Raw genomic sequence first — 15145 nt, forward strand, 5'->3', positions numbered from 1 at the left:
AACGAATCAAGCTCGACATAGTTTACGGTTTGTTAAACAAACGCATTCGTAAACGCGTAACGCGCGAGTCTATTGAGGACCTCGATCAATTAATCGAAAAGTCGAGAGCCGTCGAAGATTCGCTCTCCGAAAAAGAGATGACAACGTCGTCAAGTTCGAGTAACAATAACACGCAGTCACAGCTCGCACGAGCAGCGCCAGCACGACCCAGCGCGGCCGGCTTGCGGGCTCAGCACGCGGCCGCTCCGATGCAGACGCCGTATTCGGCGGGGAAGGGCGCGTCGAAGCCGCCAGCGCTGTCCAGCGGCGCGGGGGCACAGCCGTCGTCGTCGCAACTCCAGCGTAATACTTCGCCGAGTGTTAGTGCCGCGAGTGATAGTGTAAACAAAAAGTCGTTTTGCGTGTATTGTAAGTGTCGTGGTCATACGCGTGAGTCTTGCCCAAAAAGAGACTCTAAAGACTTATTCTGTTATGGTTGTGGCGAGAAAGGGTTTGTTAGATCAAATTGTCCGTCGTGTAAAAATGTTTCGACTTGTAATGTTGATGTTAATAACTCAGTTTCACAACCACAACAAAATGTTTTCTACTCGCTTAACACGGTACTCAGTGAGTGTAATGTAAGCTGTGAGAGTAAGAATAATATTATTATCAGCCAAGGCCGACCGATTTTAAATATTGAGATTCTAGGGCACAGTGGCTCAGCGCTTATTGATACCGCCGCCCGACGTAGTATCGCGGGTTCGACCCTGTATGCCTTACTTTTACGTTTGGGTAATACATTTGTTTCAAAAACCATGTCGGTGAAACTGGCTGATGGTAGCATTAGAAATAGTACCGTTTTGTTTACATGTGTGAATGTAAAATGTATGTCACTGTGTATACCTATTGAATTTATTGTGTTCCCCGATGCATGTAATAACGAAACCCTTTTGGGAATAGATTTTATTAGGCAGTCTAAGATTGTTTTAAATTTTAGTAATATGACGTGGTTCACAGCTGATCGGCCTCAGGTCATTCACCCCCTGCTCACAGAGAGTTCACGCGAGGCGGTGGAATGTGCTTCGGTCAACCTGCTGCGGGAGGACGAGGGCACACTATTGACCTTGGATCAGCGTTCTGACCTTGAAAATCTATTGGGTGAGTATTCTGATATTTTTGATCAGGTGGGGGAACCAACGCCATTTGCCGAGCATCACATCGACACCGGTGACCATCCTCCTATCGCCGTGCCTCCATACAGGGTCACGCCGGCGAAGAAGGAGGTCATGCGAATAGAACTGGACAAGATGCTCGCAGAAGGTGTCATCGAGGAGTGCGAGTCTGCCTGGTCTGCACCTACTGTTTTGGTACCGAAGTCTAACGGTGGGTATAGGTTTTGTGTAGATTACAGGAGACTCAACGCTGTCACTAAGACAGACGCGTATCCTATGCCGCGTATTGACGAGCTGCTGCAGTCCACTAAGAGAGGTTGTGTGATGAGCACCTGTGACCTTCGGAGTGGCTATTGGCAATGCAAGGTCAAGGATAAGGATAAAACCGCGTTTGTCACGCCGTTTGGTACGTACCGATTCTTACGTATGCCCTTTGGACTCAAGAATGCACCGGCTACGTTCCAGAGGCTTATTGACCGGTTCCGTGCGGGGTCGTCACTTAATGACGTCACCGTACTGACATATTTAGATGACATCCTAGTGATATCAGAGTCCTATACTCGTCACCTTTCAGATCTCCGTGCAGTATTTGACCGTCTCCGAGTGTTTAAGCTCCGTGCGAATCGAGACAAGTGTGTATTCGCCAGAGAAAAGGTTAGGTACTTAGGTCACGTGATCTCCCAGGAAGGTATATCACCGGATGAAGACAAGGTACATGCTGTACTTAGTATGAGGGAACCTACCTGCCTCCAACAGCTGCGCACCTTCCTTCAAACGTGCTCCTGGTTCCGTAAGTTCATACCAGAGTTTGCGAAGGTGGCCGAGCCGCTGACCCGCCTCACTAAGAAATCACAGGCGTGGCAATGGAGTCTAGAACAAGGTAAGGCTTTTGATACTCTTAAGATGTTGTTAACTACGGCACCTATACTAGTGCAAGCTGACTACACGAGGCCATTCATATTGCGAACCGACGCCAGTAATTATGCCCTAGGCGCTGCCTTACTCCAGGGGGAGTCACCGCATCAAGAACATCCGATCGAGTATGCCAGCCGTCTGCTCACGCCAGCCGAGCAGAATTATTCTACTACGGAGAGAGAGGCTCTCGCCGTTGTCTGGGCTGTGGAACGGTTCCGCGGTTACATTGATGGTCATCAGGTCCATGTGATGTCTGATCACCAACCCCTGAAGTGGCTCTTTTCTCTCAAGTCACCTAGTGGAAGGTTAGTTCGCTGGGCCATGAAGCTACAAGCTTTTGATCTACGTGTCGAGTATGCACCAGGTAAAGTTAATGTTATTGCCGACACGCTTAGCCGCCCCGTATTGGAAGATGGTTCTGCATCTGAGTGTGACATCTGCCCAGTTGTCGTGAATGTTCCACGCTGGGATGCCACCTCAACTCGGGAGGCGCAGTTAGCAGATGCTGAAGTCGCCAAGATCATCCTGGACTTGGAAGGTAAGGATGACCTTTCTGTTACTCGTTGGTCCGAGCGAGGTTACCTATTGAATCAAGGTGTTTTGTATCGGTACGTCCCGGATACTGATTCGGAGGAGCCTCAGCTCGTTGTCCCGGAGAGCCTGCGGAGCACAGTCATGCTCGAGTGCCATGACTCGCCCACCGCCGCTCATGGTGGAATTGATAGGACTTTACATCGTATTTCGCAAAGGTTCTATTTCCCCGGGATGAGAAGGTTTGTTACTGACTATTTGAAGACGTGTGTCGAATGTCAACGATTCAAGCCGTCGAATGTCAAGCCTGCTGGTCTGCTACAAACTCCAGTTCCAGCTCAGAGGTTTGAAACTGTTGCAACCGACCTCTTCGGTCCGTTGCCTAAAGGTCCTCAAGGTGAGAGATGGATCCTAATAGTGGAGGATACCACTAGTAAATGGGTGGAGGTTTTCGCTCTTACTGAAGCTACAGCGGAGACATGTGCCAAAACTTTGGTTAATGAAGTCTTTATGAGGTTTGGTCTTCCTAGGCGTATTATCTCAGACAACGGAGTGCAGTTCGTAGCGGATGTTATGCAGAAGGCTATGTTTGTCTTAGGTATAAAGCAAAGCCTTGTGCCTCTCTACCACCCTGAAGCTAATCCAGTTGAGAGGAAGAACCGAGACCTCAAGGCTCAGCTCGCCATCTTGGTGGAAGGTCGTCACCAGAATTGGCCCGAGGTATTACCTTTTGTACGGTTTGCTTTTAATAGTTCCGTTACCCGGTCTACCGAGCACACCCCTGCTTATCTTACCTTCGGTCGTGAGCTGCGGTCTCCTCTGACAGTTCAAGCTGACCTGAGAACTGTGGTCGAAACTGAAAACTTTGTACCACAAATCACACCTTACCTGCGGAAACTCGCGGATACCATCTCGACAGCCAAGGAGAACCTCGAACGTCATCAGGATGTACGTAAAGCATACGCTGATAAAACTCGGTCTTCGCCTGTAAAGTTTCTTGAGGGTGACTTGGTGTTGATGAAGACTCATGTCCTCAGCAGCACTGCTAAGGGTATCACGTCCAAGTTCACTCCGAAACGGGACGGACCCTACGTTATATCTAAAAAGGTGAGTCCTACCACTTACCTCCTAGCTCATAGTAAGACGGGGGAAGTTTTTGGTAAGTACCATGTGTCTGACTTACGCCCATATCATGCGAGGGAGGGTGAGTGTCCTGAGCCGATGGCGCCTAAGCGTGGTAGGGGTAGACCGCGGAAGGGTGTCACTTAACTATATTACTTACCTTAGGTGGTTGTTCAGCTGAGTTGTTACTTACCTTGTGTTGTTTTCCTTATAAGTTTACTTACCTTGTGTTGTTTTCCTTATAAGTTTACTTACCTTGTGTTGTTTTCCTTATAAGTTTACTTACCTTGTGATGTTTTCCTTATAAGTTTACTAATCTTGTATTGTTTACCTTATAAGTTTACTTACCTTGTATTGGTTACCTTTCAAGTTGACATATCTTGTATTGTTTACCTTTTTAAGTCTACTGTATTGTTATTTACGTTATAGGCTATATAGGCTTGCTTACCTTGCAATGTTTAACTTATAATGTTATTTACCTTGTGATGTAACTTAGAGCCTCGCGTTACTGTTGTTCGACCAGTCGGGGGACCCTCCCTGGTCTAAAGGGGGAGTGTGTAACGCGCGCCTACTTTTCGTGGTCGAGTCCATGGCCATATATGGCCATCGCATGATCACCGAGCCGACCAATACGTGGCCGGCCGGCAGAGGGGTGCGGGGAGCGAGGGCCTACTCTCACGAGCGGGGACGCTCGCTGAGTCGCCAGTCCGGCGCACGACGCCATATATTTCGCACGCTGTGTTATAGCTCTCGCGACCGTGGCTATGTAGTTAAGTACGACGTGTGTTTGTGAACTACCTATGTAACTAATTACCATGTCTGTATTCTAATTACAATAAACTTTCTATAACCAACAATGTGTTTGTTGTTATAAATAGCTATTTCTAAAATGCAATATTTAAATAAAAATATAAATCCCTGAAGCGTTCAGGCGCATATGACTAAAAACCTGTCAAATACATACACTTTTACCAATTTTCAGCCAGTTAGAAATAGATAAAAAAAAACAATCGCATAACTAAAATTTCTAAATCCGAAAATCAGCTTGTCAATATAAAAAAATGCATTTGTATTCATTCGACAGTTATGCAAAACGAATTGCGTTACAAAAAAGGTATTCAATTGAACTCGCTTAAAAATACCTACCTATGTGAAAATTTCACAGTTTTATTTGACACAATACATTCAGACAGACAGGTTAAAAAAACCATATGAAATTCAGCCGGTTCATCAAAATTGTATGCGTCACATCACTTGTCATGTCTATGTACTTTACATAGACACTATAGACACTGGATTGTATAGACAGGGATGATGAACTGTAGGCCTGTGACTGAAAAATCTGGGAATTGTTAAAAGTACCAATGAGATTTTATGATGACGATTAGAAAGCGTAAACTAACGAAGATCATGATTTTACTAAGAACATTAACACTATCCTTAATCAATCATGTTCCTTAAGTTAGTAGGAATAGTTATTAAGAACGGCTTGCTTTGCCAGGCTTATCAGCAAATATATAAATCATGATCCTTTCCGTAACAGAAAGCATACTTCTATACATAGACGATTCTATCAAGAAAGGGTCTGAAAAATAAATACATTTCAATATTGCCAATCAAACGTGTCTTACTCACCTAGGGGTCTCATAACTCAAAAAATACACTATCATAAAGGTGCACCATCCCTGTTGGATGACAGGAGGATGACACAGGGGTGGGGGGATGACTAGTGGGGGGGATACAAACGGTTCAATAAATCAGCCACGTACGCCGCTTGCAGGTGTTACGCTAGTACACGATGAAATATTACAGCCGAGATTAATACTTTAAATATTGCAGACGTGACAGAGCATGAAATGTGGAATACAACTTTCAGATTAATGGGAAAAGTTTTTTTTGTATTTTTTTTCTTGATTTGTTATTTATATTTGTGTGTTGTGTTACTTAAATGTATCATTAAAGTAGATAGCTTAATGACGATTATCTTTCTTCAAATGTTCAAAAGACTTGCAACTTCTTAGTATCGTTGTATAAATTTTTGCTATATTTTGGATTTTTAACTGTATCAATAAAAAAAATAGGTTTTTTATAATATGGTTATCAACAGTTTGTTGTCAAATTGATTCTTCTTCCTCATAAGCTTATCCTTCTATAAATCTCAATATAAAATATATAAATGCTATCAAACTGTCTCAATTTATGATTTCGTGATATTTCACACATTTTGACTGACCTTCCCTGTTGACATATTTTATAATTCTTCAGTATTTGCTATCTTGAAAATATTATTTTTTCTAGTATTAATTAAACAATGTTAAAAAATATTAATCATTTGAGTGATGACTTAAGACTTCACGGCTTTAAAAAAAAACCAAGTATTTAATTAAAACATCCTACTCTTCTAATATTGGAAGCTCGTAAAAAAAACAACAGACCAGACAAATTTTTTCACACCATTCCTATCCAGTAAGTTCAACAGTTAAACTGTCACCTCTACAAAACCCTACTTAATCATTGTCAGTAATATAGCTTCTGTCAGTTGGCGGCTAATAATTGGGACGCCTGTTTTCGACTGACCACAATTTATAACTTAATCATACATCGGGAGTTACAAGTAGCTGCTTTTTTAGGGTTCCGTACCCAAAGGGTAAAACGGGACCCTATTGTTTTAGCTCCTCTGTCGTCTGTCACCAGGCTGTATCTCATGAACCGTGATAGTTAGAGAGTTAAAATTTTCACAGATGATGTATTTCTGTTGCCGCTATAACAAAAAATACTGAAAACTAGAATTAAATAAATATTTTGGGGGCTACCATACAACAAACGTGATTTTTTGGTCGTTTTTAGGGTTCCGTTCTCAAAGGGTAAAACAGGACCCTATTGTTTTCACTCCTCTGTCCGTCCGTCCGTCTGTCACGAGGCTGTATCTCATGAACTGTAATAGTTAGAGAGTTGAAATTTTCACAGATGATGTATTTCTGTTGCCACTGTAACAAAAAAATCTGAAAACTAGAATCGAATAAATATTTTGGGGGACTCCTATACAACAACGTGATATTTTTTGCTCATTTTTGCTCGATATCGATAAAGGCAACAAGTAGATGCGTTTTATAAATAATGGTACGGAACTCTTCGTGTGCGATTCCAACTCGCACTTGGCCGGTTTTTATCACATTCATCTTATATTAATTGGTAGCATATAAATTAACGGCTAGATTACGTTTGATGTAATACCAAGGATCGTTGATTGTTATAGGATAATAATGATAAAGTGGTTTTAATTATTTTTGTACCGGCTACTAATATAATAAAAGTTTTTTATAGTCTAGTTTGAATGGAGTATTGTGAAGGCCCAATTAAGTTTAATTATTGTTTTGATTGGTATTTCAACGTGTTGAGTTATCTAGTATTTTTAATTGCTTTTTATATTTTTTTCTTGTGTCACATAAATTACCTGTACTTTATAGAGTACAATCACGCAGATGTGTCAAAAGTGAGAATTCTGCTCTAATGTCTATCTTACCTACTTCAAAACCAATATTATACAAGGTGTTGATTTGCATTTGTGCCATAGTTCAGGAGGAGGACATACAATACGTAAATAATCGATTGGAATTACAGTAGATGGGAAATAACTAATATGCACTGCTTTTTTTGTCATTGTAATGTCGTGGTATTTCCAAAGTAATCCAATTTTATGAATGAAATTTATGAGTGATCGTTGCGTATGCTTTGTGTTTGCGTTTGTGTGAGGGTGCAGCACGGTTTTAACGCCAGTAACATACGCGCCAAGTTTAAATAAGGCTAGATGACATTTACGGAATTCCGAAAAAAAAATTAAAGAAAAAAAATTACGTACCATATTTTTTATTGATTTGGGTCGAGAATCATTAGCATAATTACCTCCTTGAATATGGCACGGATGCAAATCAACAGCTTGTATTAAGTAACAAACTAATATTTATAAAAACAACACAAATTGAATAGTTTATCAAAACTTCCGTCATCAAATGTCAATATTATAATACAACTATAAATTATGATTCTTATAATATTAATATGCAATGCGGAAACATCAGTATGGGGAAATGACTGATTACAAGTGAAGGGTAAATTAAAATAAAATAATGTATGTTAACGACCAATTAGTTTCTTTTTTAACTGAAGTGTTATTCAGGAAGCATGTTAGGTATGTATTAAGAAAGGAATTTCAATCGTTTTGTTTAAAAAATCAATACTTAAATATAATACTTACTGCATCATGTCCATTCTTTAATTTCTCGGACTTACTTTTCTCTTTTGACTACTAAAGTGTCTCTATACCGAATTTCAACTGAATTAGCCTTATATTCAGTAAAAACGTAATGAAACGGTAACTAGTATTCATTTCGATTGAATCTGCAGAACTTCTAAGGAAAGCATGTATTAAAAACTAAACTTTTTGGCTTTGATATAAAAAGACTATTCTTCGTAATCGCTATTCATAGTAATATCCTGCTTTCAAATTCCGGGAAACCTTTCATCATCGCGAATAACATATTAACAGCCCCATAAATAACTTATTTAAAAGAAAACATTCTATCCACGGACAGTTTTACTGCTATCAAAACATTTTTCTTTATAATAATATTTTTTTTCTTTAATAATTTAGCTATCACATTCAAACGTTCGCTTCACTATAAATCTGGGCAAATTGAGAATGCACCCAAACTGAAGACTAAATAATCGGCCGACTGTTGATCCAATAGTTGATTAGAAAGAAAATCTTGATTCTTATCAAAAATTTCAGTCCGTCTGATACCGGTTAAATACCTGATCATTGTAATGTGCGTGCTACCATTCATCTTCACACTGATTTATGAGCCCAAAAAACTATCGGCCGACTAAAAGTTTGCAGTTTGCTATTACTCGTAGGGTGATAATTTATTTTATAGGTCGAAAGCGGGGCCTTTTATTTTCGTATAGCACACTATGACTCACTGATGGCAATAAAAATCATAATTCACGGTTGTCATGGTGCCAAAATCGTGTTAGCCATTATGTTCTGACAAAACACGTTATAAATCCGTAGATTTTGGACGAAGGAAGGAAGTTTTCATAACTTCCTGTAAGGTTTTAAATTATTTTTGTATTTTACTTTCTTTTTTTTTGATGATGATGTAATGATGTCATTTTGTTTTTTGGGGGAATAGAGATGTTTTTGAAAGGGTGCCAGTATTTATGCTTTTTATAGGATGTATATGAAATGTTGCAACGGTGAATGTTTAGATCTGCATACTTGATAAGGAAATAATTTTGCATAAAGAATGATGTACCTAGGTTAATTGATAGCTAGAGAAGAGTACTAGAATAATTACTGTCTGATTTTGTTTCTTTTACAAAATCTAAATTGCTGACAGATGTATTGAGCGTTATTCATTTTGTGCGATCAGTAGCAACCTAAATAAATTGAGGAAAGAATCTTGGCTTAATAAAACTGTAAGTGATTAATATTTTATCTAAATCGACTATTAGTTCATAACAAGCATTTCGCTAATTATACAAAAATAACATCCGCAATTATTAGCAATATTTATCAGATAAAAAGTTACGACCAACATAATTTATGTTTTATTACACTTTACAATAATATATTCGACATCGATACATATCAGATTTCGATACTAAATTATGCGATTGGTTAATTTGCGTATAAATAAATTCACATACAAAAATCTCGTATCAATTTCGATTTTTGGAGAATCGTAAAAATATATTTTGTGTTTTTAAGAATGGCTATAAAAGTCAATATTATTAATTAACATTATATGAAACTGTTGATATTTATGAGCGATAAATATTAAAAGTTAAAACGTCAATTAAAATGTCAGTGGTTCTCAAATTGGTGGCGTGACTGATTGACGAGTCGTATTTTTTATTATTATTGGTATAGTAGAAATATGTTGAAATTTTATTCTATGGCATAACGTATTTCGTAAGACAATAAATGTTATCACATGTTAAATTCTCGATTTGAACCGGATTATTCTCGAAATTTTATAGATCTTATAAGTTTTATTGTAAATCTGTTGCTAACAAAATTCAATGAAACGCCACATAAGTATGTACCTGATAAATATTTTTAGAAACAAATCTATTAATACCTTACAATGAGAACAAATTCCATGGTAATAATCTAGTCAGCAAAGAAACAGTAAAACATTCAGTTAATAACTACTTATGAAACCTCATATAAAAGAAAGAGCTGTTTTTAAATATAACACGTCAAAAAACAATGACGTGCAAACTACCAACTAAGTTTTTTACGTAAAGGAAAAAACCCCGTTACACACGATGCATATCTAAATAATAACAGTGTTTTGTACTACTGTTTAAAAATATAATCAGTCTGACGGTCAGACCGTTCTGACATCTCACCAAGATTTAATTAACAACTCTCTGATATTTCTTCATACGTAATTAATTACTATTACACGCCTTTGGACTCATAAAAACATTCACAATAGCTTTTGAAACAAATTACCATAAAATCTATGCGGATGTAGTGAACTCTATATCCTGGTGTTAGGGTCTATTTTTCCTTAAACAAGGTAGGTAGATAACGTTGTATTTTTTAAAAGAGGTATATGGTAGCTATTCATCATTCGTATAACAACCGAACATAAATAACAGATTTTGAATAGTTTATTCCGCTTAGATTATTTTAGTCAGTTCCTTTCATATTAAATATACAAGCATTTTTGGATTTGAAGAGGAAATAATAATACTGACGGAAATATGGAAATGTTTAATCTATTGTTGAAAACACAATAAAAAAGCAATAAAAAATTCTAGATATTTTTAACTATAATTTTTTAGCAATAACATCAATCTTACATCACTTTTATCTCAACAAATAATCTTTTACAACCACAAAAAGCTATATGCAAAACACAATGATTAACAACCTATTAAAATATCAGAACTGACTATTCAAAACCCACACAGAGAGCTATAAAATAAATCAAATACGGCAGGTGCAAAGCGGAACATACCATTAGAGTGATTTGAACCTCAAACGAGGTTATATTACTCCAATTAACGGCTACTTTTACGTTTGATTTTATTATTGCATTATAAGGCTCGGACAAAGGTTGGAAACCACTGGTTTACTGGCTGTCTAGTCAGAAATATGTAGTGGATAAATATTATCGTAGGTTTGGCTAGAATTAAGTTGCAATACATTAAGTTACAGTTGCAATCATTTTAAATTAATTTGTTCCCATAGGTTTTGCTTGTAAAGAAAAGATGAACTAACGTTTCAAAATTGAAATAAATACATGATTTTCCAAATAAAGATTTTTACATAGATAGCTATGTTCAGATTTATTTCTATTTGTATGTACTTTGTATACTGTACGGTCAGGTGGGGTACACAACACAGACTTTTTCACAATATCGTCAGCTCCCTTTAGAATACAATGTTTATTTCTAACAATTATGAAAATTAAATACAAAATGATGTACTTACCCACATTTATCTACTCACAATACCATCACTAATCACTTGGTAATATAATTCCCTCGGACATTATCGAGTGCAAAACAAATCGCATCGCAAAAACAACAGCCTGTATAATTAATGCTCGCATGCACCACTTGTGTTTTTCATTATTAGCTTCAGCACTTGGATTTGCTTGAACAATGTTATTGAATGAAGTGTATTAAGAAAAATGAAAGAAAATAAATGCATGTTCGATATAGATATTTTGTAAACTTATGATCCTGTTAATATTAAAAATGTGAATGTAAGGAAGAATGTGTGTTTATGTGTATATTAGGAACTATTTCACGCATGAACTACAAAATAGATTTTACAAAGAAGTTTCTGTAATTTACAGATAGCTTTAATATATAAGAATAACATAATAAGTATTTTTATCCATGTGCGGATAGTAGATACCTTGAGACGCGGGTGAGCTAAACATCTATAAATTCAAATGACATAAAAATTATGATTTAATTGAATTTCCGTGTAGTTGCAAAAACCTGTATGGTTTGAGTGCACTCATAAACCAGTATCTTTTAATGTAATGTATAAATAAAATAAAAGAAAGCTACCAGTATGCTAAAGTACACAATTAATTTAAATTCTATGCAGCAATTAATATTTAAATTAACTAGATAATAACACAGTTCCATGTAACTGGCTGTTAGATAATATTTCTAGCTACATACAGACAAAAACTTCACTGTACTTATGTACCATGGAGAAACAAATGACTGGCAGAGATGTCATAACGCAAAATCTCTTAAGCAATTAGCGAGACAAAATGCGGGTGTTCGCGGGATGAGGAACGATACTAGCTCTGCCCTTGCAAGATATGCCTTCTATGGAACCCACCCATATTTTTAAAATAAAATTACCAGCCAATCGAGCGAGACCAATCTTTTACAGATTAATTTTGTTTTGACAAGGAACCCGAAAGCCTCGTTAGTTACAGTAACTGATCAGCCTACGAAGAAGCTCCCTAACCTACCTTCCTATGGCATCTCTGCAATCATTCCTTCCTCCGTGGTACATGCAGTGAAAAAAGAACTTAATTTGCATCGAATCATGAATAAATGTATCGATTAAGTATATCGAGACGAATGCATCGATTGAGTTATGATATCAATGCAGTTGCATGAAACACGGATATGAAGCATGCTGCATTCAATTAATGAGTTATGCCCGATTCGTCATTTTAGTGATTTGGCATCCATAAAAAACGTGTCCCAGTTGGTCATTCAATAAAATATTTTATTTTGCTTAGTCCAAATTGGTCATCCGTACTTTATTTTGTAAAAAGTACTGTCAACAAGATAAGCTTTACAATATTGTAATATGTTTTTTTTTATTTATTTTGGTTATGTTTTTTCCGAATATGGCAAGACGCTATTAATAAAATCGCGATTTCAACGGCGTCACACACTGCACGGCCAAAACCAAAATACCAGGATCGCATAAATCAGATGAGTAATATACCAATCAACGAGTGTCCATGGAACTGCCCACCGTGTACTAGGACCGCATAACTTAAAGTAGTATAGCAGTCAAGTGTGTCAGGATTTTACGTTTTTTTCCTAATTGTAGATAAACATACCAATTTACACCATCATTCATCATTTTTATGTATACAATCTCTTTGCTAGTTATGGGCCCCTGGTACTTTTGTTACCGACACAAAAAGTATCGAGTCACATTTTCGGGTTTATAAAATGCCCAAGTTGTCTTCACCTGTGTTTTAATGTAAATTTTATTATATTTATATGAGAGCTATACCTTTACCTACATCGAAGTTTTTCATTTAAAATTTCTTCTAACACTTTTATTTCTGACGGTACTCTGATACGTGAAATTTTATGCGGGGGACGAATCGGAACTCAAAATTTAAATATTAAATTATTTATTTTGCTCGAATGACCAATTGGGACTTGGTGTATGGAAAAAATAGTTGGTGACCAATCGGTACTAATGACAAATTGGGAATAACTCCAATTAATGCTGACGTCTTTTTTATCAAGCCTTTATTTATTTTCCGAAAAAATACAGAAGAGCTTTTCTTACAATTTCATATTTCTTATGTTGTTGTTCTTAAAAACTTGTAATATTTTATCATCACATAGTTTTCATGTTTCTTATAAAATATTGCATCTCATCATTTACTATCGCTATTAATGCTTACATATATGCTTAAGTTGCTTCTGTTTGAGTTTCTCCTAGAGTATCACCTGTATCTCAAGAGAAGCTTAGTTAAGAAGAAGTACAATAATAAATCATTACACTAGGTGTATATGTATTTTCCTCTTCATGGCCTTAATGCGAAACTTTCTTCACTAAAAATTCAAGACATATTTTTTCTGAATATTATCATAAGTAGGTGTCAAAACATCGTGATCATAACCATTAGTAATGCTCATAGAAAACATATAATAAACATATTTCATTAATTTACCATTAAATGTCTTCATAAATTACCATCGAGCGCACGGTTGCGCCCACGCACACATTTTATGACTTTATTTTAGGGTTCTGTAAGATATTTGTAGAACGACATTTTAATAATGTACCTATTTGTTTTGTTTTCAGGTAACATGTTTCAGCTACTGAACTAGCCTACTACAACCTACCTATCTCGGCTCCAATTCCAGGTAAAACATTAAAAAAATACAAATTTAGGGAAGTCGGTTGAAAACACCGGTTTTAAGAGAATACGGTTAGAATGAAAGCTCAACAAAGTTGAGAAAAGGCCAGGGAGATGATGAAGCCTAATTACTGTTTTTTATATAGCAATGTTTTACACGTAAAGACATTTAAAGTGCATAATCAAATAGGTATCAGGTGCTCAGATAGGCAGTAGCAACACCATAGACACAGGTACTCATTTTCATCTGGTGAAACTTGAAGCCGACCCTAACATAATTGGGAAAAGGCTAGGCAGATGATGATAACAACAAATGACTATAACATTATAATTACCAACATTTATTTACAAAAAAATATATATTTTTACAATTGTTTTTTTGTTACACTTGTACGGAACTCATTAGTCCGAAACAACCCAGAGAGAAGCAAGCATTAAACCTCCGTGGAGTTTTTACGAGAGCTCCGTGGAAATTAATGTATTTCCAGTGTTTATTGTGATTTGTACAGCTGTTTGTTTGTTCAGTGTCTTTGTGATGATAGCCTATTGTATTGTTGTGGACTCTCACGGATTGGTTTTTTATATTTACAATTTTATGAGGAAAGTTGATATGTTTGCGGAATAGTGCTATTCTAAAATGTTTAGTGATTCTGTTACAACATAATTTTTCATTAAGGTGAAGTTCAGATGGTGTGGAGAGCATAATTATGTTATACCTATGGGTGTATGCCTATATTGGTCGGTTTGGGAGCATTTTAGGTAAGCTGGCTCAATACCAGCCTAAAAAAGCAACTAAATTATTTGGTCTTTCAAATAATTATTGCACCCCCACGTGTGTAAATCATAGCCCAGTTAATGTAGATTTAAGTAGATAAATAGGAGACTCCACAACAAACAGACTAAATAAAATCACGTAAAAATACCACATCATACAAAATCTACCGACCACACATAACAATCTAATCAAATAAATTCTTTCAACAAACCCGTCGTCATGTCGCAATCTACACGTAAACTACTGTATTCGTGTCAGAGCGCTAAGTACATACATTTACATACGAATCGTATGTATTAATACATTGGCAATTGACACCCGTCTTAAATCACATGTTATAAGACCCGTTTGTAAAGATCAAGTGTATTTGGAATAGATGTGATGGTGGAGGTATTGTGCATAAGATTGCTGTGCCTCTGTGAGGCTGAGCAAAAGTAGTAAAGATTATTGTTATATTTTATTTAAATTGTTTTGAGTTAAACTTA

The sequence above is a fragment of the Helicoverpa armigera genome, chromosome 12, assembly GCF_030705265.1.
Source record: "Helicoverpa armigera isolate CAAS_96S chromosome 12, ASM3070526v1, whole genome shotgun sequence".
Lineage (NCBI taxonomy): Eukaryota > Metazoa > Arthropoda > Insecta > Lepidoptera > Noctuidae > Helicoverpa > Helicoverpa armigera.